Genomic DNA, 5641 nt, shown 5'->3' on the forward strand with positions numbered 1-5641 from the left:
AATTTGTTTATCCATATATTTTGAAAACACCATCTTGTCACTATCCCTGGTCCGGACACCACATAAAGATATGGGTGGAAAGCTATAATATAGTGCAATGGTGAAGTTCTAGAGGAATGCCTTCAAAATATATGGTGGAACTTAGTTTCGAAACACTGCTTGTTGTAGCATTCCTATAGCATTGGCTGCTGGAATTTGTGTTTGGGTCTCACCTTAAGTCTTACACCCTTGCTTCTTTTATATATTCTGTATTTTGTTTTAATTCACCTTAATTTCAAACTGAAGTTTTCAAAATCGTCATCTGAAATCATCTCTTTCATTGGACTCTAATTAAACTTTGGCTACAATCTCCGTGGACGATAATCCGGTACTTGTACCACTTTATTACTTGGAAAGACGACGTTGGGCCGTATTGTATACTTGCTTTGTGGCCCAATTTCATTAAGTCTAAATGTGTGAGATATCACCCGAACCAAGTTTTTGGCGCCGCTGCCGGGGATTGCTTCGCTAAAAGTTTTATTTTGAGTAAAGTAAAAGATTTGATTTTTCTAGTACCATTTGAATCGTTTTTAAAAGTGGTATATGCCACGGACACATCACAGAGAATTTTTCAAATTTGATCCCGATATTGAGATAATGTTTCACCAGCGGAGGAGGGCTCAAAGAGCATTTTTTGCTCTACTCCCTCCAAACATGGCGTTACCTCCCCCAATCATTCCGGAAATACCGCATTTGGAAAACCAATTGCCGGGTTTTGAACCAATTCCACCATTCTCGAACTTTCAACAATGACACCCACATAATGATAATGATAATAATTTGGACACAAAATCGGACTATAATGAACAACAAAGAGCACAAACTCCGAACATCATTAATTTGGCAAATTCCAAAAATGGAAGAATCATGGATTGTGTTATTCCGGATTTTGAGCAATTGAATTCCGGGATAGTTAGACCACATATGACCGCTCTTCATTTCGAACTAAAACCGATAACGTTTCACATGTTGCAAACGAATGGCCAATTTGCCGGATTACCTTCGGAGGACCCACATTCGCACTTAAAATCTTTTATGGAAATCACAGATGCTTTCCTGATCCCGGGAGTGTCAAATGACGCTCTAAGACTCACTTTATTTCCATTTTCATTGAGGAATCGGGCAAAAGCATGGTTTAACTCTTTAACATCGGGTTATGTGTCGTCGTGGAGTAACATGGCGGAATTTTTTTTGCGAAAATATTTCCCACCAACAAGGAACGTTAAGTCCAGGAACGATATATGTCTTTTCAAACAAATGGATGATGAGGCTGTTCCTGACGCGTGGGAAAGGTTCAAAGAGCTGTTGAGGAAATGCCCACACCATGGCATTCCGTACTATATTCAACTCGAGATGTTTTATAATGGGTTAAGTTCCATGGCAAAACAAATGGTCGATGCGACTGCAGGCGGAGCATTCATAGCCAGCACCTATAATGAGGGATATGAAATCCTGGAAAAGATATCAGCCAACAATGGGCATTGTGCCGACCTACGTGCACAATCACAGAAAAAGACTACTGCGATACATGATGTAGATGCATATACTGCATTGATAGCTCAGCTCACCTCCATGACCAACATGCTGAAAAATCTAACTTCTAGTCAGAGAGTGCAGCAAGTTGCTAATACACCTGTTCCAACAGTCCTCTCTGTGCAATGTGTTTGTTGTGGTGGGGAACACTCGTATGAACATTGTCCTTATAATTCTGAATCCATAAAATTTGTTCATAATGGATCTGGTTCTTATACCAACAATTACAATGCAAGTTGAAAACAACACCCGAATTTTTCTTGGAATAGTCCATGTTTAAATCCACTAGCACCTAAGCAGCAAGGAATCTCTAATTTTCAACCCCAACAACATGCAAGTAGTTCTCAAAATCATTACCAAAATTTTCAAACTGCTTAACCACCTTTTCGAAACAAGCCACCTCCACAAGCTGATTTATCATCTTCTTTGGAAGCAATGATAAAAGGGTTATTTACGCATGCTCAAGCTCAAAATCAAGCTTTGATAACCCAACAAAACTCTCAAAATCAATCTCTTTTTAATCAGCAAAGTGCTGCTATCAGAAATCTGGAGACTCAAGTCAGTCAACTTGCACTCAATCAGACCAATAGAGTCCTTGGTACTTTGCCTAGTAACACAGAAGTCCCAAAAGCCTTAGGAAAAAACATGTGAAAGCATTGACCCTTAGGAGTGGGAAGGAGTTGACTGAAAAGGTGCAAAAAGCTAGTGCACCAAGTTTGTCAAAAACTAATGCTACAACATTCGTCCCTGCCAAAGAAAGACCGGTCCAACCTTTAGAGAAGCAAACATCTGAGACCACCACTTCTGTTCCCCCAAGATCAGACTATCCCTTACTGTTTCCAGAAGATGTTTTAAAAAAATCAAAAGGGACTGAGGTTTTAGAGACCCCTAAACTTGATGCTAAAACTCCATCTGAACCTCCAAAGTGCACCACAAAGACTCAAGGCATTCAAGACCCATCTTGCACAACACATCCAAGCAAGAATGTGATAAAACCAGTTCCTCCTTATGTTCCTTACCCCCAAAGGTTGAGGAACCAGAAAGAGGAATTGCACTTTAAGAAGTTCTTGGATGTGTTCAAAGAATTGCACATCAACATACCACTTGTTGAGGCAATYGARCAAATGCCTAGTTATGCTAAGTTCCTCAAGGACATCTTAAGTAAGAAGAAGAAGCTGACCGAGTATGAAACCGTAGCTCTTACTGAAGGATGTAGTGCACTTCTGACCAACAAGATACCTCCTAAGCTTAAAGACCCGGGAAGTTTCACTATTCCTTGTTCTATWGGTAGGAAAGAGATTGGGAAAGCTTTGTGTGACTTAGGTGCTAGTATCAACCTATTGCCTTTATATGTTTTCAACACCTTAGGCATAGGAGAGACTAGACCTACCACTGTTACACTTCAATTGGCAAATAAATCCACAGCATACCCTAAGGGAAAGATTGATGATGTGTTAGTGCAAGTTGATAAGTTCATATTTCCGGCAAATTTTATCATACTAGACTTTGAGGCAGATAAGGACATTTCTATTATTTTAGGAAGACCATTTCTAGCCACCAATAGGAAGACCATTTCTAGCCACCGGAAGAACTTTGATAGATGTCCAGAAAGGAGAGTTGACCATGAGACTGCAAGACCAAAAAGTCACATTTAATGTTTTCAACTCTCTAAAGTACCCTGATTACTTGGAGGAGTGTTCAAAGATAACTGAAATAGAGGAAATGTTCCTTGAAGAAGGAATTCAGAAAAGCCTTAAATTGGAAGAAGAATGTAATGAGGAGATAGAAGAAGAAAATGCGGAGGAAATAGAGGCAATAAGAAATGATATTGTCCTAGTGGATGCTGCAGCATTTGAGCTGCTGAAAAATAGTGAGCAAAAAGACTTCACCCCGTCCGTTGTATCACCACCTGATTTGGAGTTAAAACAACTCCCATCCCATCTGAAATATGCTTGTCTAGGAGAAGAAGGCAAATTGCCTGTCATCATCTCATCTACCCTAGACTTGCATCAAGAAAAAAAACCAATAGATATGTTGAAGTTGCACATAGAAGCTATGGGATTGATCATTGACGACCAAAAGGGGATTAGTCCTTCTTTTTGTCAACATAAAATCATCCCATATGACAACTTCACATCCATAGAGCCACAAAGAAAGGTGTCTACTTTTGACAAAGCCGTAAATAAATTATTCGGTCTCTCACCTCACATAGATTCTGAGAATGATGCACTCTTGCACACGGCCTCTGAGGCATATTTGGTTGAGATCATGACTTTCCTTGGAATACCTGAGACTGATTGGAAGCCTTACACTCATTTCATGTTGAAAACCTTCAAGGCTGCCAATTTGTCCCCTGATGAGAATGTTTGGATAAGCTTTATTAGACATTATTTATCACCAACTACTTCTGACGATTCCACTTATGTGGAAAGGTTGTTACTTTTGTTTAGTTTCATAACAGGTGAGAAAGAGAAGGAGCAGGATGGGATGACAAGGATGATGAAAGATTTGATGGCCCAAAACAACAGCTTGATGGACTGTATGGTTAAGCAAATGAATGAATTTTTAGGAAAAATTGAAGCATTGCAGACAGAGTTGGTTGAAAATATGAACATTGGGGAGAAGAAAACAAGGAAAAGCATCAAGAAGCTAAAGACAGACCTGGAGGATGGTGCAATGAAAAAATTCAAGATAATGAAGGTTGCAACATTAGCACCAATAGCAGCTGCACAAGCTTCACATCCTACTCCTACGGAGTAGGACAGGTTCTAACCACTTACTTTAGCCTCCATATTTTATTTTTTTGAGTCGGGAACAGTTTTTTTTAGAATTTTATTCTTATTTTTATGCATGATAACTTGAGTTGAGGTATGTTACACAGAGATCATAGCCTCAATAAATTCTACGAATTACTTGTCATTCAACCAAGGCACTTTGTTCTTGCTAGAATTAGCAAACCACTTTTTGGGAAAACACTTTGATCACACAATCCACAATAGGAAATGATATATGCCTTCTTTTCTATGATCATATTAAGCCACTTGCACCCTTTCAAACACCATCTACCCCACAAAGCTCCAATGAGGACATTGTCGAATTTAAGTTTGGGGGAGGAGTTTATATAAGGACAAAAAGTCAATACAAAAGAGCAAAGCTCTAATTTGACTCCTTATCACAAAAAGGGTTTGGAAAAAACACAACAAAAGTGCCATAGGGGCAATGTGTTTTGAAAAAAAAAAGCACAATAAAAGTTCCATAGGGACTATGTGCACACTTCAATCAAAAGAGGCCAAAGTGCCCAGAATTTAAAAAAAAATTCATATATGGAGTATAAAAGGAAAAAGGTTATGAGAGAAAAGAAACGTCAAAGAGAGTAAACCCCATAAGCCCTATTGATCCTAATTATGTGATTGTGTTTGAGCTTAACAAAGAAAAAAGAATGCTAGCCTATGGTTCACACAAAAACTTGGTTTTGAATGACTCATCTTGGATTTATGAAAGGCTATGAACTTCATGTTTGGTATAACTCTATTTGAGTAGGCACTTAATGGCTTGATCATGCATTTTTGTTTATATTGAGTCTTTGTATTTGTCTTTTAGTTGCTTGGGGACAAGCAACGGTTTAAGTTTGAGGATGTGATATGTGTTGAGAATTCAACATATAATGCACTCATTTTATGTCTTATTAGTTAAAATTAGTTTCCTTTCATTCTCATTTTGAGTCATTTTGATTAATTTATTTATTCTTTTATTATTATGGAGCTAAAATATTGTGGTTAACTTGTTGGGATTCAAAGATACAAGCTAACGGAGAATTTTTGCTAAAACAGCCTGATGCTACAGCATTGCAGCAGCAACCACCTGATACGTGCACAGCTTTGCGAGGGCTTAACGATTAAGCTGCTGCCTTTTGAATGCTGAATGGAAGATAGCTGGAAAACAGCAGGAAAACAGCTGGAAGATAATTTAAAATCTGGGATTTTGACTTTATATGTACTCTTGTACTTTAGATGCTCTTTGGTTAACTTTTGGGTATTAACCTTTGGGTAAATCTTTTGTTGTTTTGTGC

General features: G+C 38.3%; 1 non-coding gene across 1 annotated transcript; it reads right to left on the bottom strand.

The window, feature by feature from the left end:
• Nucleotides 1–1263: 1263 nt before the first annotated feature.
• Nucleotides 1264–1370, bottom strand: LOC112510595. Its single transcript, XR_003068973.1, has one exon. It is a non-coding gene; the product is annotated as a small nucleolar RNA R71 (small nucleolar RNA).
• Between the last annotated feature and the right edge of the window lie 4271 nt (nucleotides 1371–5641).

The sequence above is a fragment of the Cynara cardunculus genome (assembly GCF_001531365.2).
Source record: "Cynara cardunculus var. scolymus isolate 2C chromosome LG 3, CcrdV1, whole genome shotgun sequence".
In the NCBI taxonomy this organism is placed as follows: Eukaryota; Viridiplantae; Streptophyta; class Magnoliopsida; order Asterales; family Asteraceae; genus Cynara; species Cynara cardunculus.